Genomic DNA, 24,817 nt, shown 5'->3' on the forward strand with positions numbered 1-24,817 from the left:
AAGAAATAGCTATTTCTGGTTGTGTTATTCTATAGGCAAGCACTTGCGTCACACACGCATATGCACACCTACAGAATGACATGGATGCCTCTTTCTTCTTTTTTAGTTTAAAGATCCAAGATGGAGGAAACCAAAAGGATGATTAAAAAAGAATGTATATATTCTTGCTTAAAATCAAAGTAAAGAAGGACTTGGAGGGGCAACGGAGGAGTGTTTGGGGGGAGGGGAAGCAGGACATAAGGGAGAGAGAACACCAGGGGTAAGAGAATGGGAGAAGACGCAAGCAATGGAGAGAAGTATAACGAGTGTGACGTATAGGGGGAAACGTACACAAGAGATAGAGCAAGCAGAACATGAGGGAAGGAGCAACATCGAGCATGGACGGAAGGGGAGAAATACAAAAGATAGAGGGTGCACCAACATATCAGGGAGAGAACAATTGGGGAGTGGTATTTGGTGGAGGGGACAGCTGGAAATATATGTACACTCCTGGAGAACTTCCCTAGAAAAGAAAAATAGCTTTCTAAAAGTAAGCAAGTCAGACAAACAAAATGTGTCAAACAGTGGAGTGACAAACACAAGACACAGAAGTCAAGCCACTGAATCACACTCAGGATCTAAGTATGGATTACAGTAAATTAACTATTCAATGTGGGTTCAATCAGAGACACTGCAGACCTTATACTCAACAAGGGCACTCTTTGAATCTTTTGCCTGTGATCCAACTCCTTGATCTATTTGTAGGATACACTCCCCTTATGATTAAACCATTTTAATGGTTTTACTGGTTTGCAGTACCTGGATTGTAAATCGTTATGAAATGGTTCTTTTTGTATGGTCACCCCCACGTTTGTGGACTGATGCTTCTGGTTTTTCTACTCAGACTGCACTGAGGCCTGCTAACCAGACCTTTGTGCCAGTGACCTGACCCTAAAATGTTTTTGTTGAATTGGCTTACACCAAAATTACCCAAATGGCATAAGCTAACTTACCTATAAGTCGCTCGTACTATATGGTATCAAGGGCATGTAAATTATAGGGTCACCCCAGGGTTTGCAGCACTGGTTGTGCCACTTTGGGAGTGTCATGTCTCCCAGTCTGCCACTGCAGACTGGAAGAGTAGTTTTAAACTGCTAGTCCGACTCTGCCATTTAAACCAATGGCAAAGCCAAGCTTCCCCTTGTAATATTTGTAAGTCACCACTGGGGCCGGCCTACCGAGCCCAAAGGCAAGGTGCAGCATATTTGACGGGCAAGAACAAGTATTTTACATGTGATGCTAAAAACGCGAAACTGTTGTTTTTTACTGTGGAAAAATGTGTCACCCATTGACAAGTGCAGGGTTACATGCTGAACCCTCAGTTGGGCTAACTCTTGAATGATGAGACCAAAGTTGATATTCCAAGGTATCAAACAACTTTTTACAAAAAGGCTGACTGGGTTCTAAAGCCAAAATGTGTTGGCTTTAGTCTCCTGTGCCCTTAACAGTTGCACATGGGGGGGGGGGGGTTGTCTCAGACATCTTTCTGTTGGAGATGTGCTAACGACTACCAGGAAAGGTTACAACAGAAGCCTGCGCTAGAGAGAGATGTTACCTCTGTCCTGCAGGAAGCCATGGGGTGCTGGCACAAAAGGTGAGCTTCAAAGAAGAAAACAACTTTGACAGACAAACGGGAAACACTTGGGAGAAGGGCTGGTATATTGTCTAGGTAGACAGTCTGGCACTAGGAACAGGGAAGTGGAAACCAGCTGCCAAACCATTTTTCCAGAGGCATGTAGCCTCCCTGGTAGCCACACCTCTGGGTTGGGCTAGGGAGCTCTGGATGCCAAAAGAATGTTTCTGCCATGTTGGCAGTAGGCAGAATAGTGCAGTTTGGGATAGCCAGATGCCACACTTCACAGGAAGAGGTCATCATTAGGAAGGGAGGGAACCTGGTAGGCCATTGGCTACAAGTCACATCCTACATGGAGGGCATTTTCTGAACATAAAAAGGGGACCTTTGGCACCCCAAAGTTAGATCTCAACTTGACTGGAAGAAGAACTGAAGAAGGACTGCCCTGCTGCACGTAGGAACAGGCAAAGAGGGGCTGCAATGGCGTGGACTGCACCTGCTCCATCCAGTAGCCAGCAAAGGTGAAGTGTCCGTGCCTACTGTGTCCTGTTCGTGGAAAAGTCATCTCCAGAGCCCAAGCAAAGCAAGAGACTCCTAGGGTCAGTTGGTTGACCTCCTGTTTGCAGCACAGGGCCACAACAGCTAAAGAAGACTGCTTGGGCAAGTTGGTAGCCCAGATTTTCAAGCCTGTGCTTCTCATCGCTGTGCAGCACTAAAGACCAGGACTTGACATTCAAAGTTGCACTAGAGTCTCCTGGACACAGGAGAGTCATAAGATTGCAGCCTGGTCACCCAGAAGGCAAGTTAAAATTCAAAGAAGGATTCCAATGTGACCACGATACCGGACGAATGGTAGCCCAGTGGCGACTGGACTTCTGCTAGGAACTAGAGGACTTTGAGGAACCTCAACCCTTGTGGCCAGGGCCACCTGACCAAGTTTGTGATCAAGGAGTAGCTGCAAGAAGCCCCCCGTCGACCGCACTGCATCTACAGCATTCTTTATCACCTGCGTCAGGACCACCTCCATAGTAAACTATAAGAAAGTAATAACAGCGCTTGGAACTCACTGAAGACTGCGCCTAACTTTGAGCTGTTTGAGAACCTTGCTTGTCAATTTGCTAATGCTTGTGTGTGGATAAGTAATAAAAAAATAAATAAAAAAAGCATTAATTACAATACCTTGTAATAGTTATACCTCAAGAGCCCTCCAGTGGCTCTTTTTCATTGTTGCGTCTTGAAATACATAAAAACACAGTCTATTTTTTAAAAGTTGGTGTCAGATTTCTTGACTATCTCAATTTCTTCTTCAATTGGTTTGGTTCTGTTTAGATGCTATACACTTAGCCCTTTGTGCACGTTTTGATGCTCAGAGCCACAGCTACCCAGGGTTAAGGTAGAGGGTTTACCAAATGAAACCTAGTGGTCCTGAAGGGATTGGTAAGTGTGTTACACGGTTAGGTTTCACAGCCTCAACATAGAATACACCCTGACATAAATGAAAAACTCGACTGGCTGTCCAGAAGGGATGGATGGTTGGTGACCGCAATAAAACCCCTTTCTTTCCTATTTCCTGAAGGAAAAAAACTAAAGTTAAGCAGGTGATACATCTGATGGGCATAATTATTAGTGGCCAACGAGTAAAACTAAAAATACAAGAAACTAACCATACAAGGTACTACTTTATCCATGGAACTCCCCACCTAAACTCTAACTCCTACTCCACCACCAATTGTGTAATGTGTATATAAGATGTGAATAAGAAAGTGAGTAACTACGTTGACTCAACAAGAACCTTTGAAATTCTGACACTGTGACTTGTCAGTGAAGGTCATGATATTCTGGCAAAGCTGCTACAATGTAAGACATGATCGGTCTTGTTTGATGCTGCTGTAGGCTCAAAAAAACTCACTATATGCGTGTGCACAATAATAATTTCTGTGCTGTATTTTACAACCGATTTTTGACCTTCCAAATATATTATAAATAGCTGAGCTCACAGTTAAAAAAAAAATTCTCCTTGAAGGAAATCAAAATATCCGGGAGGTAACACCCAATTGGTTGTGTTCATAAGGATTAACAACCTTATAATAACAGAACTCAACATTTTAAAGCGCAGTAAAAGGACAGTATAGGTACAGCAGATGGCCCCTGCTCAGGGCCTTGAGAATTATGTGGCAACACAAATCCAAGTAATGCATAAGGATTAACTGAATCTTGCAGTAAGAAAAGGCAAATTCTGCTGCATTTTAAGAGACGTCCTGTGGATTTTAGTACACAATACGTACTGACACACAAAACTCACGCCAATGCATTACTTCACGTAGAGGTTTCTAAAGAACGTAATCATTATACATTGGGTAACTATTATCCAAAAACTTTAAATCAGCAATAATTAATCATTGGGTATTGCGTGGAAGAAAAGAATTGCAGAGATAACTTCAGCAGAACAAAAACGTATATGTATACATTTCTTATTATAATAAACAGCGATCCTCTTGTTCTGCTCATGTCAGCTATATTTTAAAAAATATATATTGGAACTTTCGGTTGGGACTGTTCTCTGCTCACTCAGTAAAACTTCGGAACGCATCTCTGATGGGAAAAAAAAAAAAGAGCTGTCAAGTGCCTTACATACTTGTTAGGCACTTATCTCTCTGTAGGGTGCTCTGCTGTGAGAACACAACAAAACAATCGTTTTTTTGTAACCATTTTCCTTTCTCCTTTCATCAACTGGAAAGTTAATGCATCTCATTCATTATCTTTTAAAGCGGGGGACAAACAAGTTCTTATTTTAGTAGCTTTATTCAAGTTCTACATATCCCATAAACATGCATTTCAGGCTAACATTGTCCCAAATGTGTCACTTGCACATAAAAGGTCCATTAATTTATCGTGTAACATTAATTTGTACGAAACCATTAGGATGAAAAGGAAAACACCAAAATAAATTTAGCCTTTACAGTCCTCAGCAGAATGATGATGGATATTCTGACTAAAATAAACACCAAACCCCACTTTGTCGTACACATATATCTATACAAATAAAAGCTGCATTTCCAGGCATGTTCGAAACAATCCAATAACGTAGTATTCAAAACGTTGACAGCATGTCATTGGTAGGTCTTTCCTTCAATTTTTTAACACCTTTACAGTGCCCACATCATCTGGCTTGCTGTTGCTGATAGAGTTCAGTGAAGGATTATGGGTGTCTTCCTTACATTTATGATACATGGGTTCAATGGCGTTCACAGTAGTGTCAGGCAGTAAGGTGAAATATATACTACCAGCAGTGTTTCGACAGGTCACAGAAATGACCTTCAGAGTCTGCTTAGTGAGAGCTTTTCGGAACGAATGACTATCTATCCACCCACCCACATGTATTCCGCTCCCAATTTGTTTATCCACCCCCTTGACCTGCAACTGCCACATTATAATATTTGTATATAAAAACATTAGAAGAGATTCATGTTAATAGCTGCTGAACGGGCTATCACATCGATTCTCTTCAACAAACTTTTGCTGTGTGGAACTAATAGGTTTCTACTTATAGTTGTAAACAAGTCGGAGTCCCTCTGTGTGGTTAGAGAACTCCTGAGTGACTTGCCATATCCGTATCATGTACAGCAGGGAGTACGTTATGCTTCATGCATTCCACAAGCAGCAATAAGAGAGCTTGTCTTGAAATATAGCAAATTATGAAACCACTACATAAACATTGAAACACCTTGTCAGTTTCAATATCAGTAGGTGTTGTCGCTAAAGTTTTTCTGTCCATGGTTGAACCAATTTGTAGTTCTTATGTCATCTACACATGACCAACTGTACTACTTTTTGATTTTAAAAATCTGATCATTCTGTATGTCTCCATCTTCCAAGAATAAAAAGTGCCTCGGAAAGCAGTGTCTGCAAATTGTTGGAAAGATGTTTGCCGGGGGTCTACCTGGAGAGGCAGTAAGTGCCGATGCCATCTGGGTCCTGCTTTACTATCCAATGTATTTTGCACTCAAAATGCAAAGAGCCTGAATTCATGCTGATAGGACCCTGAGTCAGGAGCATGATCAGCAAGATTCCACTTCATCAGATCCTTTCCGATCCCTGCAGCAGGAGGCACCCACAGGTAATGCAATTCCCAGCTTGATAAGCTCCTCTTCATTGTCCTGACAGCATAATGGGAGCTCGAGAAAAAGAAGAAGGGAAATGGGCGGCTTACCAAGCAGACATAATTCCCATTCTACAATGAAATGTTGAGCCCAAGTGCACAAGCATAACTCCATAGGTCATTAAAAGCAATTACAATCAGCTAATGGCTGGAAGAAGATCTTATAAACTTGTGAAAGACAACACAAACGACTGAGAGGTAGTTGTCTTTCTTTCTTACCCATGTGTGTGAATGAGGAGTATAAGCTATACTACATAAAAAAAAAAAAAGCTCCAGTGTGGGAAGGATGGTGGCAGACACAAAAGAGGCAAATGGTATTGAGCTAGCTCTATACTGGAAGATCATTTATTTTTTTACATTTGCACCCCCTGTGCCTAACAGGTCTTAAGACTCAGCTGACTAGACCTTAACCCACTGCTCCGAAAAGGAGAATGAAATTAATTTTCTCATGTGCGGATGTTTGAAGCCATCACTATTTCAGTAATTTTAATTAGGCTGTAAATATATACATACTGGAAATATCTGGCTACAACTGTCAGGCCTGTTTCTTAAAGGCTTTTTACAAATGAGGAAGAATAATGTTAGACCTCATTAGCAGTTGACACCTGTAAAGTCAGCAATCTTCAAGTATTCAATCTAGCTGTTCATGTGAGGAATGGCAGTGACTGGAAGAACAATTCTGATTGGAAAAACTGCTTTATGCATGATAGGAGGGCAAGGACAATGGAGGGTGAGAGAATGATCTGCTCAAGCATACCAGGAATTTAAAGACAGTGAACATGAAATGTTCTGAAAGGAATTTGATTAGATTTGCATTTTTATGGGAACAGTTATCTGAGAGCAGTATTCCTGAGTGAGAACTATACTGCAGCGCCTAGGTGCCTCCGCTACTATTAGTGGAAAGGCCATGCGCATCATGTTCCAAATGCTGGCCATGTGCATAGTTACATGTGCCTGCGATCTCCGAGTGACTGGGGATGGACACCGTTATATGGATTTTGGGAGAGTTGATTAAAATTTTATAAAAACATTAAACAAGGATGAAAGCGATAATGTTACTGGAAGGCCTAAAACATCGGTGTGTGTGTGTGTATATAGTTTCACTGACAAGTTTGAATTGAACCATTAGTAATGTTATGGTGTAACCATCAACAACAACAACAAAAACCTGAAATGTCCCACTCTTGGTCACCACCTTTAACCTACCATGCTGCAAATTCATGGTTTCTTTTGTTAAGAGTTTGACTGTGGTTCTGGTGAAGACCATAATTATGACAGGGCAATTTCAGAGATGTTTAGTGTTTACCACATAATTAATTAAAGTAAAAAGCTTATTAACATGTTTTATCAGTGAATTTCTGGTGCTCTGAATATATAGTTTCCCCTTCATTTTTTTGAGCAACCTTTTTATTAGCAGCATTTCATGTATGCATTTTATTCTCAAATTGGGATTTGTTGTTCAAGAAGCAAGCAGCAATTATAAAATAAGCTATACTGAATTTGAGACTGTGGATTTGGATTACAACTCCTACACGTATTTCCAGGTTGTTGCAACTACAGAGCACAATCATGAGGTCTGGTGCTCACAATTCAAAATGCACTCAATCATAAGCAACAACTGATGCCACTTCATTCCTCTGTAGCCAATCCAAGTAACGTCCACTTGGAGAACTCCAAGATATTTCTCAATGCCACAATTTTTGTCATGCTCTCTGCCCCAAAATACAATGCTGTGACCCACAATCCACACACTCATCAGGATGCTGGTATGCAGGAGTTGGATACATGAGGAGTCGGTAGAAGAATGAGAGACTTTAACAAACAGCAGGTGGTAATTTCCAAAATAAAAGTGTGGCTCAAGTGGCCTATCCCCCATCACATACAGCACCTTTCAGCATGCCTAGACTCTTCTATATAAAGAGTTGTCTCAATAACAAGAGGTTAGTCCCCCACTAGACACAGAATCTACTACTAGCCTTAGCACCTTTTACACCCAACTTGCAGTCCTAATACACACACAATATACTATAAGCCTCTTGTAGATACAGGTGTCTCCCTAAAGAAAGCTCAGTATCAAGAGGCCAGTACCCCATCTCCCGCAACAACTTATTAGTAGGCACGGCATCTTCTACATACAGCTGTTACCCTAACCAATGCTCTACATCAAATACCAGACACGTCATCTATTAGTAAGCTTAGCCAGTTCTACATACAACTGTCAAATTAGATAACATAGATGGATTTCAAAGAAGTTTATTTTTCGTAAGTGTCATCTTTGTTCTGAAGCTATGAAACTTCTTGGAAAAATATGGATACTATTACAAAGCAAGTGACTTCAGAAGCACAACTGACGGAGACAAACCAAAACGAAAAAACACATTGTTAATAGGAATACTCAAAGATATCTTAGAAAAAGAATTAACAACTCGAGATACTAATACATGGATGGCAAAGAATGATGAGCCTGCAAAATTGAAACAGTGCAAAAGAAAGCATCTAGAGTAGATATTATTGTGAAAAATAAAATGACAGTTCTATTGCAAGAAAAATGTAAGGAACTTTCAAAAAAGTTCTTTCACACAAGGGTGGTAATTAATATTATGAAATTAAAGCTAGAGAAGAGGGGCCAGAATTAAAAAAAATAAAAAAAAAGTGAGTATGTATGTAGAATGCTTTTGTTTTAAAAAGTAAATTATTCATTCTCATCCTGAACCGAATGAGAAATTTAGAAAAGGTTAGTGTCATCTCTATTTAAAAACAAAACAAAAATAAAGAAGGAAATGCCATCCAAAGCTGCAGATCAATAAAAGCAACTTTTGCTGCATGTTTGAGGCCCAATGGAAGCATACTTCAAGTAGTTTGGCTTATTTTAATGAACAAAAGCTATTATCAATACAATAGTTTATTCTTTGCAGTTGATACAGATGTCCAGTCTTATGAGGTTAATCAAGGATCATCCATACCAAAGGAAAAATTAGTACTTAAAAATACTGATGAAGTAATCAGAATGAAATTTAACAACACTGTCTTCCTGCTCCATTCCATGTGTTGCATGCAGTGCAGCCGTAAATGCATTATTAGCCAAGAGTCAAATGGCAAGCTTAGATTATTCCTAATAAAGTTCAACAGCGCATCTTCAAAAGAGCAAAATTACAATTTCACAGACACTCGATCCCTGTAAAATAAGGAAATTATCAAACCTACAAGGCCATTCATTGGCTTGCCTCTCAAAAGATCTGTATGATAGTACTTTTCATACTTTTTAAATGCTGTCTGTGCATCACTTTAAAACACACCATTTAGTTAGAAGGTCATTTTTTTGTGAAAAGACCTGCTCTGTATTTAAAAGCTGTGAATAAATTTCTACATTATCTGTGAGGGTACGGATGTGAAGTTGTTAGGCTATTGCTCTGAAGTTGCTCTGCTACTGCCAATTTGCACATTTTAATCAGCATAAAATATATTTTTTAAACATCAGCTGTGGTTGAGTCTGTTTTTATGTCAAAGCCTAAACGTATTATACTGTAATTTTTTATGAACTGTTAGCCATTGATTGTTGAGTACCCCTCATCCTGTGATTTTTACGAAATGTCTTTACTGTTGCAAGGTTTGGCATTTTCATCCACCTTGCGGAGGGAGTTTAGTGGCCATTTTTACTCTTAAGAATATAAGCACATCTGAAGCCACCATTTTCAATTTGCTCTCTTGTTGATCGCAATCTTTCAGCTCTGCCTTGTTTAAACTTGGCAGAGGTGCAGACGTGCAGCATTTTTTGCAAGGGTGTGATTGTGAAGTAGCTGCTATTGCTAATTTGCACCTTTGTACATTCTGAGCTGCATGGCTCTTTTTTTTATTTTTTATTTTTTTAAACATAAGCTGTGGCTGAATCTGTTTTCATCTGAACGTTTAAGTTTATTTCATGATTTGTAATGAACTGTTAAACATTGGTATGGGACCACCTCTTTCCCGTGATTTTTACCAAGTTCTTAACTGTTACAAGGTGTTTAGAGCAGCCATTTTGGACATGCACTCTATTGGAATGTCTGGAACCAGGGGCCCGTCACTATGCCAGAAAAATGATCTACTCCTCTGATGAAATAAGAGCACTCCACTCAGTGAGTTATCTTATCAATTACTAGTCTAATGATGCAAACACGTGTCCGAAGTCATGAGAATTTATGGATCTACTGACTAGCCTTAATTTAGTGCAAATCATACAAGTGTCCAATGAAAATCAAATATAATATTGACTAAGTATGGATAGCTAATCTTCAACTAGTCTTACTAGAGGTTCTTCTTTGTATCTGGTCTGATATTTATAATTTAAAAAAATTGCTGCTCACGACAACATGAGAAAAGATCAGTAATGTACAAATACTCTCGTAAATGGCATTGTGTAGAGAAAGACAAAGTTTAGGAGACCCCATTTCACTTCATAACTCATTTTAGCCAAGATATCCATTTAGCAAAAGGGAGGTTAATCAATGGCTGCTCATAGCCAGTGATCAACAAGCCCCTCTGTGTAGGTCCAAAACAGCTGGACTGGCTGAGTCTTCCTTTTGGTTCTATGATGAAATAAAAGCTACTAAGATAAAGTTTCGCCAACTGGAATGGAAACAGTGCAGAGATTACTCACGTAAAAAGCGGCACCTTTTTAAAAAAGTTATGAGTGATTATAAAGGATTACTATTACATTCTAAGACACTCTTTTCCCCCCAATAAAATATTACAGTTCACCAATAAACAAAAAAAGACACTTTTAAAAGTGTGACAGTACTCTCTAAGCCTGACTGGTAGCAATAGGCAGAGACAACCTTTCACAAATTCTGCATCTTGTTGAACTCTTATTTTAACGAAAAAATAAATACAGGGAGTGCAGAATTATTAGGCAAGTTGTATTTTTGAGGATTAATTTTATTATTGAACAACAACCATGTTCTCAATGAACCCAAAAAACTCATTAACCCCTTAGCTGCTGGGCCTTTCCCCCCCCAGTGCTGAGCCCTTTTTTGGCTATTTGGGGTAGTTCGCGCTTAGGGCTTCATAACTTTTTGTCCACATAAGCTAACCACGCCAAATTTGCGTCCTTTTTTTCCAACATCCTAGGGATTCTAATGGTACCCAGAGTTGGTGGTTTCCCCTGGAGGAGACCAAGAAAATAGCCAAAATACAGTGAAAATTTTGTTTTTTCCAAAAAAATGGGAAAAAAGGGCTGCCGAAGAAGGCTTGTGGTTTTTTCCCTGAAAATGCCATCAACCAAGGGTTTCTGGTGCTGAAATCACTATCTTCCCACCTTTCAGGAACGGGCAGACTTGAATCAGAAAACTGAATTTTTCAACACAAATTTGGCATTTTACTGGGACATACCCCATTTCTACTATATTTGGTGCTTTCAGCCTCCTTCCAGTTAGTGACAGGAATGGGTGTGAAAACAATGCTGGATCCCGGAATGCTAAACATTTCTGAAAACTAGACAAAATTCTGAATTCAGCAAGGGGTCATTTGTGTAGATCCTACAAGGTTTTCCTACAGAAAATAACAGCTGAAATAAAAAAATATTGAAATTGAGCTGAAAACAACAGCCATTTTTCTTTATGTTTTACTCTGTAACTTTTTCCTGCGATGTCAGATTTCTGAAAGCAATATACCGTTTTGTCTGCTGGACTCTTCTGGTTGCGGGGATATAAAGGGCTTGTAGGTTCATCAAGAACCCTAGGTACCCAGAGCCAATAAATAAGCTGCACCCTGCAGTTGGTTTTCATTCTATACTGGGTATACAGCAATTCATTTGCTGAAATATGAAGAGTGAAAAAGAGGTATCAAGAAAACCTTTGCATTTCCAAAATGGGATCAAGATAAGGTTTTGAGGAGCAGTGGTTATTTGCACATCGCTGAATTCCGAGGTGCCCATACTAGCATGTGAATTGCAGGGCATTTCTCAAATAGACGTCTTTTTTACACACTCTCTTATATTTGGAAGGAAAAAATGTAGAGAAAGATAAGGGGCAATAACACTTGTTTTGCTATTCTGTGTTCCCCCAAGTCTCCCGATAAAAATGATACCTCACTTGTGTGGGTAGGCCTAGTGCCCGCGACAGGAAATGCCCCAAAACACAACATGGACACATCCTATTTTTTTTATAGAAAACACAGCTGTTTTTTCCAAAGTGCCTACCTGTAGATTTTGGCCTCTAGCTCAGCCGGCACATAGGGAAACCTACCAAACCTGTGCATTTCTGAAAACTAGAGACCTAGGGGAATCCAAGGAGGGGTGACTTGCGGGGCTCGGACCAGGTTCTGTTACCCAGAATCCTTTGCAAACCTCAAAAAGTGGCTAAAAAAACAAGTTTTCCTCAGATTTCGGTGACAGAAAGTTCTGGAATCTGAGAGGAGCCACAAATTTCCTTCCACCCGGCGTTCCCCCAAGTCTCCCGATAAAAATGATACCTCACTTGTGTGGGTAGGCCTAGCGCCCGCGACAGGAAACGCCCCAAAGCGCAACGTGGACACATCAAAATTTTTGGAAGAAAACAGAGGTGTTTTTTGAGAAGTGCCTACCTGTAGATTTTGGCCTGTAGCTCAGCCGGCACCTAGGGAAACCTACCAAACCTGTGCATTTCTGAAAACTAGAGACCTAGGGCAATCCAAGGAGGGGTGACTCGCGGGGCTCGGACCAGGTTCTGTTACCCAGAATCCTTTGCAAACCTCAAAAAGTGGCTAAAAAAACAAGTTTTCCTCAGATTTCGGTGACAGAAAGTTCTGGAATCTGAGAGGAGCCACAAATTTCCTTCCACCCGGCGTTCCCCCAAGTCTCCCGATAAAAATGATACCTCACTTGTGTGGGTAGGCCTAGCGCCCGCGACAGGAAACGCCCCAAAGCGCAACGTGGACACATCAAAATTTTTAGAAGAAAACAGAGGTGTTTTTTGAGAAGTGCCTACCTGTAGATTTTGGCCTCTAGCTCAGCCGGCACCTAGGGAAACCTACCAAACCTGTGCATTTCTGAAAACTAGAGACCTAGGGCAATACAAGGAGGGGTGACTCGCGGGGCTCGGACCAGGTTCTGTTACCCACAATCCTTTGCAAACCTCAAAAAGTGGCTAAAAAAACAAGTTTTCCTCACATTTCGGTGACAGAAAGTTCTGGAATCTGAGAGGAGCCACAAATTTCCTTCCACCCGGCGTTCCCCTAAGTCCCCCGATAAAAATGATACCTCACTTGTGTGGGTAGGCCTAGCGCCCGCGACAGGAAATGCCCCAAAACAGAACGTGGACACATCACATTTTTTCATAGAAAACAGTGCCTACCTGTGGATTTTGGCCTCTAGCTCAGCCGGCACCTGGGGAAACCTAGCAAACCAGCACATTTTTGTAAACTAGAAACCCAGGGGAATCCAAGATGAGGTGACTTGTGGGGCTCGGACCAGGTTCTGTTACCCAGAATCCTTTGCAAACCTCAAAATGTGGCTAAAATACCACGTTTTCCACACATTTCGGTGACAGAAAGTTCTGGAATCTGAGGGGAGCCACAAATTTCCTTCCACCCAGCGTTCCCCCAAGTCTCCCGATAAATATGATACCTCACTTGTGTGGTTAGGCCTGGTGCCTGCGACAGGAATAGATCACACAACGGTCAATGTTGGTCCTTACGTGAGGCAGCTGTTGACCCTGGGGTGATCCATTCCTGACACAGGCACTAGGTGTAGGCACTCAAGTGGGGTAGTGTTTTTATCAGGACAGGTGAGGAGTCACTGGGTGGTAGGAATGTTGTGGATCCCAGCATATTCCTGTAGTTTGTGTGACAGAAATGCGATAAAAATAGAGTTTTTTCTCAACATTTCAGCTTTGCAGGGTATTCTGGGTAAGAAAACTTTGGGGAATCCACACAAGTCACACCTCTGTGGACTCCCCCGAATGTCTAGTTTCCAGAAATGTTTGGGTTTAGTGTGTTTCTCTATATGGCCGCCGAATCCAGGACCAAAAACACAGGTGCCTGCCTTACAAAACCAGTTTGTTTTGCCATAGACAATTTTGATGTCTCCACAATATGATTTGGGTGGTGGAATTTGGGGCTGAACTAAATTGGTGAGCTCCCAAGAGAGCACTCTCTCTCTGCTTGCCGCCGCATTCACCTGCTCTCTGGGTTGGCCTAACCCACTATTACCCAGTTGCACGAACAGCTTGCGAAGGGACAGCAGGACTGTCCTCATCACCTCCCTCATAATGTACTGGAAGAGGAGTTTTCGAATGGGACTCCTCTGACTGAAAAATCACTCCCAGAGTCTGCGCCATTGTCCTATCCCTCAGATGCTGTCTCAGTATCTGATGTCTCAGTCTCTGATCCTATGTCAGAGCGGTCCTCTATAACCCGAGTGCAGGCAGCAGTCATCCATCAAGATGCCATCTCTGCTATTGGCTAAACTGTTGCTCTAAAACACTAGCCTACGTAGACAGTCACAAAATCGATGGTGTGTGTGAGATACGTGCAACAGTAGAGGCCACCTTACCTGCGCTTCTTCCCTCAATCAGCACGTACTTTCAAGACACTCAAAAAACACCTTGTCACATACCATTCGTCACAGTCTTTAGCACCTCCTGCGCCCAGTCCAACAATCATTATTGGTGCTCCCACTCCCTCCTCCTCGGATTCCCTCATTACCACCCAGCAAAAGTGCCCTTCTTCTCTCCATAGACTTTACTAATGTACTCAGCTATTTACATAAAATACAGATGTGCTCTTTGCAGTAGGCATATAAACCTTCTGCGCTTCTTTATGGCACTAAAACTGCCACTAGACAAGTCGGACCCTTTTCCCCCCAGGGAAACCACACACATATTGACAAAAGTGATGTATATATGACAGCCAACCACCTGAAACTCAACTCAAGCAAAACCGAAATAATCCTCTTTGGCCCTCACCAAAAAAACCTGGGACCCCCCATGGTGGCCCACCACGCTAGGCCCTGCACCCACCCCCGCCAACTACGCACGCAACCTCAGCATCATCCTAGACTCCTCCCTCTCTATGACCCAACAAATCAACGCTCTTACCTCCTCATGCTTCAACAAACTCCGTATACTGAAAAACATTAAAATGGATCCCCACAGAGACCAGAAAAACTGTCACTCACGCACTCATCAGCAGCAGGCTTGATTACAGAAACGCCCTCTACGCCGGCACCACTCTAAAACTCAAGTGCAAACTACACGCATCCAGAACTCAGCAGCACGACTCATCCTCGACCTCCACCGACACGAACACATCTCTCCACACCTCAAATCCCTCCACTGGCTCCCCATTGACAAAAGGATCACCTTCAAGATCCTCATCCTCACACACAAATCACTCCACAACACAGGCCCTGCCTACCTCAACGAGAGTCACCTTTCACACCCCCACACGAAACGTCCGTTCAGCTGACCTCTCTCTCGCCTCTGACCCCCGCATCAAACACACCACCACCGGGGGCAGATCCTTCTCCTACATTGCACCCAAAACATGGAACGCACTCACAACCCACATTCGCAAGACCCAAAACCTACTTCTTTTCAGGAAGGGCCTCAAAACCTGGCTTTTTGAACAGTGAACCTCCTAGCCCCTTTCCCTCCCCCCCGTCCCCCCCCAGCGCCTTGAGACCCTCACAGGTGAGTAGCGCGCTTTATAAATCTCTTTGATACAGATCTACCTATATATATATATATAAATATATATCTACATAGATATATCTATAGATATATCCATGTACCTAGATATATCTATCTACATAGATATATATATATAGATATATACATATATTTTTTTTTAGTTGTTGTATGGTTTCCTTGGGGGCCAAAATGGCCCCCAGGGAAACCCTACAACATCTAAAAAAAAAATTGCCCCCACAGGGGGTCACCCTGCCCACGGGCGACCCCCTGTCATTTCATTTTTTTTTTTATTTTTTTTTTTTTTTGAAAAAAAAAAAAAATCCCCGGGGGGGGGGGGGGGCGCGATCGCGCCCCCCCCCCTCCCCAGGGGGCACCTACCTTTTTATTTTTTTAGGAAAATTATCCGGGGGGGGGGGGCGGCCCGTTTTCCGGGGGGGGGCTGCCTCCCAAAAGTGAAATCCCTGGTGTCTAGTGGGGTTTCCTGGCCCCCGATCGCAGCTGTGCTGCGATCGGGGGCCAGGAAACCGTTTCAGAAGGCCTCATAAGAAAGGGGAGACTCTCCCCTTTCTTACGAGGCCTTTTCAAAATGTTTCCTGACCCCCCCGATCGCAGCTGTGCTGCGATCGGGGGAGCCAGGAAACACTTTCAGGAAGGCCTCGTAAGAAAGGGGAGACTCTCCCCTTTCTTACGAGGCCTTCCCGAACGTGAAAAAGGCCGTTTTCCCCATGAAAGCAGGAAGCGGCCGCAAGGCTGCTTCCTGCTTTCATGGGGAAAACACCTTTGCAACGTCAGCGCGCCTCGCTGACGTCACAAAGGGGCGGGTGGGGGGCGGGGGGAGACACGGTAGCTTCCGTGTCTCCCGGGGGGGGGAAAAAAAATTTAAAAAAAAATCCTCGGGTGCGACGCACCCGAGGATTTATTAATGCCCTTCCTGGTGTCGGCCACTGGTCGTGACCCGCACCAGGGAGGGTGTGCGGGCGTCGGCCAGTGGCCGACGCCCGCATTTAAGAGGTTAATATCAAAGCTGAATATTTTTGGAAGTAGTTTTTAGTTTGTTTTTAGTTTTAGCTATGTTAGGGGGATATCTGTGTGTGCAGGTGACTATTACTGTGCATAATTATTAGGCAACTTAACAAAAAAATATATATACCCATTTCAATTATTAATTATTACCAGTGAAACCAATATAACATCTCAACATTCACAAATATAAATTTCTGACATTCAAAAACAAAACAAAAACAAATCAGTGACCAATATAGCCACCTTTCTTTGCAAGGACACTCAAAAGCCTGCCATCCATGGATTCTGTCAGTGTTTTGATCTGTTCACCATCAACATTGCGTGCAGCAGCAACCACAGCCTCCCAGACACTGTTCAGAGAGGTGTACTGTTTTCCCTCCTTGTAAATCTCACATTTGATGATGGACCACAGTTTCTCAATGGGGTTCAGATCAGGTGAACAAGGAGGCCATGTCATTAGATTTCCTTCTTTTATACCCTTTCTTGCCAGCCACGCTGTGGAGTACTTGGACGCGTGTGATGGAGCATTGTCCTGCATGAAAATCATGTTTTTCTTGAAGGATGCAGACTTCTTCCTGTACCACTGCTTGAAGAAGGTGTCTTCCAGGAACTGGCAGTAGGACTGGGAGTTGAGCTGGACTCCATCCTCAACCCGAAAAGGCCCCACAAGCTCATCTTTGATGATACCAGCCCAAACCAGTACTCCACCTCCACCTTGCTGGCGTCTGAGTCGGACTGGAGCTCTCTGCCCTTTACCAATCCAGCCACGGGCCCATCCATCTGGCCCATCAAGACTCACTCTCATTTCATCAGTCCATAAACCTTAGAAAAATCAGTCTTGAGATATTTCTTGGCCCAGTCTTGACGTTTCAGCTTGTGTGTCTTGTTCAGTGGTGGTCGTCTTTCAGCCTTTCTTACCTTGGCCATGTCTCTGAGTATTGCACACCTTGTGCTTTTGGGCACTCCAGTGATGTTGCAGCTCTGAAATATGGCCAAACTGGTGGCAAGTGGCATCGTGGCAGCTGCACGCTTGACTTTTCTCAGTTCATGGGCAGTTATTTTGCGCCTTGGTTTTTCCACACGCTTCTTGCGACCCTGTTGACTATTTTGAATGAAACGCTTGATTGTTCGATGATCACGCTTCAGAAGCTTTGCAATTTTAAGAGTGCTGCATCCCTCTGCAAGATATCTCACTATTTTTGACTTTTCTGAGCCTGTCAAGTCCTTCTTTTGACCCATTTTGCCAAAGGAAAGGAAGTTGCCTAATAATTATGCACACCTGATATAGGGTGTTGATGTCATTAGACCACACCCCTTCTCATTACAGAGATGCACATCACCTAATATGCTTAATTGGTAGTAGGCTTTCGAGCCTATACAGCTTGGAGTAAGACAACATGCATAAAGAGGATGATGTGGTCAAAATACTCATTTGCCTAATAATTCTGCACTCCCTGTATAGATCAAGGACAGCATCCTTTCAAGCCACATAGAGCTGATACTTCATTTTAAAGATAGAGATTTTCTACGTTCCCTTTTCTTAATGAAGATAGACTCCTCACTGATGGCCAGGGTGAAATCTGGCTCACTGAATGATCCATGTCCCCAAACGTTCTTTAAAGGTTTTCTACCTTAAATTTTGGGACCTGTTCAATCTCTATTAAATATCTCCTTGTCACAAAGAAGGCCACCAAGTTAATTTAAAGAAGTAGTAGTAATCCCTCTTCAGAAAGACCTAGATCAAGATAATCTACTTTTAGAAAAAAATACCATTCTATTTCCCTGTTGCCTTTTCTCATTAAACATTTGGAGGCACAGGTGCTGTGCTCGAACTTGAAGCCCCCCAATTTTTAAATCTGCACCAGGCTTTTTGTTTTGTCCAGCACACTGTACTGAATCAGTAATATTGTCTGTATTAAATGACATGCGCAGTGACTAAAGTGATAAAGGCCTGATATCTGCTTAGGTTTTGTTAAATCTTTCAGCAGATTTTGGAACAGCTGGCCACAAATTTTTGGCGGACCATGTGGAGGCTGCCACGAAGGTGGTTCTGCTCTTGAATGGATCAGATCTTACCTGCAGGATCACACACAGTCTGGCCATCTTGGCCCTTTTAAGACTACTGTGCTTTAGTTGCTGTGTGGGGTTTCAACGTCTGTTCAAGTGCCTAACAAGATGTGTTTGTTGCAGTTTTATGCATTACGAAGAACAAACAAGAAAAAAAGATCTATGTGGAAAAATTGAAGGCAGTGATGGTTTAAAGGTGCCCTCTATTGCCCTACAGCGGACCAGTTTAATTTGTGTTAATCAAGTAGTGTGTAAGTACTGTCTAGCTAAACATGATTAAAAAATGCTTGCTTGAGGTATTCACAGTAAGTTAGAAATGTTGCCATTCAGCCTGAACTAAAAGAGCTGAATGTGTTTGAGAGTATACGGATTCAAACAGTACACCCTTTACAAGCCATAGTCTGCATGCAGATAAAAAGAGCAAAATTAACTCCAAGTGAATTAGTGAAAGGTCTTACAGGAAATGTCGAACATCCTCCATTCGGATTTAAACTGAATACTGAAACTCTTGGTGTAGATCAATTTAGGAGAGGAGACACTAGTGGATCATGTAAAAAGTGTCCCGACTTGGAGTAAAAAGATTTGGCAGGAACTGGTCAGTATAGAGAGTAAAGAAAGCCATAAAATGCCTTAAAAAGGCAAAAATGTTCTACAAAGAGTGAGAAGTAGATGTAGATAAGCATGCCACTTCACAAGTTCAGAGCCAACTAGCATTGGTCTGTTGGAAAGAGTAGATTCAGGAAAAGCACAAGAGATGTATGAACACCAAAGTATACACCCTCTGCAATCTAGGGATGTAATGGGTGATGCTTTTGAATTATATGTGCTGATGCAAGCAAAAGGTGACCTTAGCAGTGTGTAAGAAAAGAGCTTAAAAGCTCTTTACTTTTAACATTGGTTTCCAACAATAGTACATCATTCAGTGTAGATACCAGTTTTAGAGTACAGACCAAGTAGACTGTTGACTGTCCTCTGAAGATCTACGATTCAGACAAAACATTCCTGATCTATTTCATCTTCTCTTTGAAAGTGATCTCTGTTTTGTCATATGCTGTTGCACATCTTGAAAAAAGCACGAGCACGTTTTCAAAATATGAGTGCAAGAGACTTTGTTGAGAAAGTTCATGGAAAATAACAGAATCTTTAGGACAACCTCACAAATCTCCTGGCGTGCCAACAGGGGCCAAATGAGTACTTAGGTGCACCTTTCTGGTTCACAACTCTTAGTTCTGTCTAGTATGCTTGGAATGATTTGCATGACTTCTTCAGACAAGCTAACTTTCAACACTGTTGGCATAAACTTTAAAACACCAGGTGAACTGTGCTTGACGGATCCAACAAATGTTCGCAGGTACTTTATTCATAGATTTCAAGCAATAGTTTACCATTCTCATAGAAATGACAATAAAAAAGGAACGTTTTTGTTAATTTTAAATGCTGACAACAAGAGAAGAAAAGAGTAGAGAAGATGACAAAGAATGGAGTTTTACAATGGCTAACGAGCTACGCTACTGATATAACAAAATACTACTTGTGTTTAGTTTCTTTATCAATAGTGTTTTTACAGCACTTTATTTCTATGCAATAAAACTGAAGGAAAGTACTTAATAAAAACAATGTGGATCATATTCAAAATGCTGTTACAATAGTAAGCAAGAGAGCGACGCAAACACATCAGTATACACGTATACATATTCACATACTGAACTGCAGACACATACACTGAAATGTAATAACACATACATAGGGAGAGTATTACAAGTAGTAACTGAACCATAGAAAACCACACATAGTATGCCTAAGTAAAAAAAAAAAAAAAGTCATGGAATACATGGAAAGTCACACAAGAGAGAGAGAGATGTATCACCACACACTCAGCCACACATATACACAAACACATAATTGTACACACACAGGAACTCACATGTCCAGAGGCATTTCCTCACACTCTTGCACCTACACTCATTTACTCCCACATATCCAATCACAAACACAACCCACATTCATTCACTGACTCACTCATATGCACTAAGACACACACGCTGTATCACATATGCTCATGTGCACAGATATCTCATTACACAGTCACACAGCTAGACCCACACACACAAAGCTCACACACTCATTCAGTTAGGCACATCCACACACTCCCTAACACATACACACACACTCAGACACAAACCTACACACTCGTCCACAGACATCCACTCACAGACACAACTAGACCTAGACAGATATCCTCACACATTCAGACATACAAACCCTTCACAAATATACATACATGCACAACTACACACTGTCACAGACATGCATATACTTACACATTCAGAGCCATCACCTCGCACAAATATATACAGAAACATACATCCTCACACATTCAGACACATACAACCCCCACACTCACACATATACAGGCATAATAATCACACACTTTGAAACACACACACTCCGAGTTTAGTATACTAACAAATATAATTTTTCTATTTTGAACCAAATTGTGTGGTTCATGTTTTTAGGATTTACATATTTTCTTGGCATTTTTTTTTTCATTTTTAAAAACAAAATGATGAAATAGGGGTTTTTAACGTGAATATTCTGAACAGAAACATAAATAAAGGAAAACAAAAGCTTTTATGATCAGCTACAGTTTTCATTAGAGGAAGCTATCGCCTATGCAAAAACCTTATAGGTACTGTGAGCAGTGTGCAGTCAGTAGCAGTTTTTTTGTAGCCAAGGAAAGGTGGTAGATAAATTTGCAGGAACAATGCTTGGCACAGGGTCTCCTGCAGCCAGAGGTGGCTGTGACGATGAAGGGGACATCTGTGCAACAGCTCCCTAAATGTAAGCACTAGCTAGCTGTCTGGGGTGAATAGTTCTTAAACCTAAACTTCACCTTACTAGAGGTACCATGAAAATGTTTTCCAGTACCTCTTCATAGTTCTTTCTCGCAATGATTCAACTACACAATGTTTGCTATAACTTTTTTCTCTCCAGATGGGATAGTAATAAAATCTCAACTAACTGATATTTTTTTGCTGGGTGGTTCATTATCCGGGCATTCCACCTGGTGCCCTCATTCTTTCTCGGATGCCACTGGAGGCAATTTTCCAAAAGAAAAACACCAGAAAAAGTATGGGCGGTCTGAAGATATGTTAACAGGAAAAAAGTACGCAGGAAGCACACTGCTGTTCAATTTACTCCATAACATAGTACAGTGTTTGAAACTAGCAAATATGTAATATGTGGGGTTATTAGCAGTGTATGACAAGAGTGTGAGTTATAGTTCCCTTAGGACAGGAGGTATAGTTACTTGAGATAACAATGACTGGTGAATTTCAGTGGTTTTTAGAGCTTAAAACGTTACATTGTTACCGAACATTACTTCAACCATATGTTTTTTCAGTAATTTATTTTTTAACATAAAGTTATATTGAATTACCATACATAAACCCAACTCACCACTTTACACTGCCTCCTTCCCCAAGCTGTTAAAGACCCTGGGGTCCCCCACCCTCTGTGGCCTGCATTTCTTAGAAGTGGGTGCCCTGGTGCAATAATTGCTCAAAAACTCCTAAATGGATTTACACCAAGCGGAGGTGTGAGTTACTGTTACCTTACAGCACAAGTTATAGTTACTTGAGGTAACTCTATAACTGGTGAATTTCTATGGTTTTGTACATTTAAAATGTGAGCCTAACTAGAAGGTCCATGTCACCTTTATTTTTATTTTTTTAAGTGTTTGTGTGTGTGTATACACACAAATGTACACACACAGAAATACAAAGTTTAATGTGGTATTTATTACCATTTGTGAGGGACAAAAGGGCATTCAGATCGAAAAATGGTTTGTCTCTCAGGAATCATAGCCCCTCGCCACAATCAATGGGAACAGCATATAACACTCTGCTCATCTGCAATTACGCACACATATAGATTACAAAATCAACTTGATAGTGCTCTATTGAAATTCTATAAATGAATACCCTGGTAAAAAAAATAGTGAAGGGATTTTATGGTAACAATACAAAACCTGAAAGCTATTGATATTCACCTGTTATGGTTATCAATGTATTCTCCATCTAATGCAATACATGTGACACAAACTCTTGTGACTTGCACCAATGCAAGGACATATAGCTATAGGAGCACTTTTGTGACCTTCTTAAAAAAATTGGTCAATAATTTATTTTCATGCTGCCCATAATAGTTTTTACCTTATTTTCCATTATTAATCTTGTTTTTAAACATTAGCATGTATAAAACACATTACATAAAATGATGCTTCACTGAAGTACTTAAGATTATCAAAACATTTTTCCCAAGGTTTCCATTTTCATGTACATTTTAATCTGAAAGCAAACAATTCACAATCCTGCCTTCCTACTTACATATTATGTGCACAGAATCAAGGAGCATTATACATGCCCTAAAATGTACACGTTTTGCAAACATGAATACAAGTTCTTATACTAGGGCCACTCTCCGAAATGCAAGCTTTCCACAGCTCAATCAATCAATGTCCTTGGTCAACTTCTGCTAATAGTCACAAGTTTGAATTAATGACACATATTGAAATTTGAATAACCTAAACATTGGGTACAAAATTCGCCTCAGTGGGAGATAATCCTCTATCACGGTTCCATATAGTGGTATTGTAAACTGGCTGCCAAATATTATGTGCTGCAGTGGATGGGCCTACTTGTCAGGCCGACAAACTAAACATGAAAATATGTTGTCCTTGCCCACAAACAGCATGTCCTAGGCATCTGGTGATAGGAATTCAACACCCCTTTATAGATCTATTAATCAGGGAAACTCTGGCATATTTTAAAGGCATGTTAAAGTGCATTCATAGTGCCTGAAAAATACAAGAAATGTATTTATAAACCCAGGTACATTTTAAATGAAAACAGAAAACAGTGGGAGCTTGGCAACATCAGTTTTAATATCTTGCTAAACAAAATTCTGCGTCATACTTAGCAGATTACAAAATATAATTTTTTGTCTACACTCAGCCAAGTCACCTGTTCTCAATTACATGTGTATCATTAATTCTAACATGCATATCAGCTACAGGAGGCCCAGATTTTTTTTATAGAACCAAAAACATCAGCCAACAGCATACTATCAAAATGTAAGAGGTTCAGTCTTTGTTGGGTGCCCACGTGCAACATCAATGGCAAATTTACTAAAGAACTGTTACGAGCCAAGTCTTTATTTACGATCAGTATCATCTCCTAATGCAGTGTGCCAGCGTGTGTAAACTGAGCTGCCTTAGTTGTCATCGAAGGCTGGAATTGTAACGTATGACTAAATGGGTATGGTCAAGGCGGCATATTTAGGCTATCCACATAAAATAAATTGGAATATTTACTAAGAATTGGTCCTGACGTTCTAGATGGATATGGACCTTTAACTTGACTGCAAATACGGAAGACCGCATGTCAAACTGAAACCTACTTAAAACTAAATTCTAATTCATTGCTGAATGATCCATTAAGCAGGCTTTCAGGCAGCCTCTCTATTGGCAGGATAGATACAGCCTATTTTATTAGATGGCGAGAGTACAGTCTTACCCTATTTGTGCTCTGTCATTGACAACAAGTTTGAGTAACAGAATTTGGAAAGTGAGAAATATATATGTGCGCAAAAGTTACACGAGTCTCATTAAATATGTATCACAGAACTGACAATCTTTATTCCGAGACCTTATAAAAACAATTCTTTTCTACATAATAAAAGGAAACTATATTTTGTAAATATTATTTTTGGATCAATGTAGCATATAAGAATATTAAAAGAGCCAACTTCAGACATTTTAATTTAAATGTCAATAACATCTTGAAAAAGTGAAGAAACTCAATGCAAATATTAATAATAAATGTCCTCTATATATAAACAACAGCAACAATCTGTTGGTGGCTTATGCGATGCACTGTTAATCATTTAAACAATATCACAAGTAGGAAAGGGTGAGAGCCTTGAAGGGATTTTAACCTGAGAGATGAGAAAGATTTCTGCTGAACATGATCAACCAACTGAGCTAAGTTTGCGACAAAAAATATATTATTATCATACAATGAGATGGAAAAGGATGTTAAACTGGAACCAATAGTCCCCTGTTCCAGCCAAAAAAGGGAGAACACCCCCATTCCCATTTGTGCAAGATGTCCAACAACTTCACTTCACCAACTACAAAAAGTGTAGTGTTTCAACCTTTATAGCCACTGACATGCAAGATGTGCCTTGAAGCGCATCAATCAGGCCAACCAAACAGCATCTCAGATGCCAATTTTCAACTGCCTAATGCAC

General features: G+C 41.0%; 1 protein-coding gene across 4 annotated transcripts in view; it reads right to left on the bottom strand.

Annotated features, from left to right (window-relative positions):
- Positions 1 to 24,817, bottom strand: part of ZNF592 (zinc finger protein 592) — a 341,162-nt gene that overhangs the window by 313,803 nt on the left and 2,542 nt on the right. The gene's annotated exons all lie outside the window — the stretch shown is intronic.

The sequence above is a fragment of the Pleurodeles waltl genome, chromosome 3_1 (assembly GCF_031143425.1).
Source record: "Pleurodeles waltl isolate 20211129_DDA chromosome 3_1, aPleWal1.hap1.20221129, whole genome shotgun sequence".
In the NCBI taxonomy this organism is placed as follows: Eukaryota; Metazoa; Chordata; class Amphibia; order Caudata; family Salamandridae; genus Pleurodeles; species Pleurodeles waltl.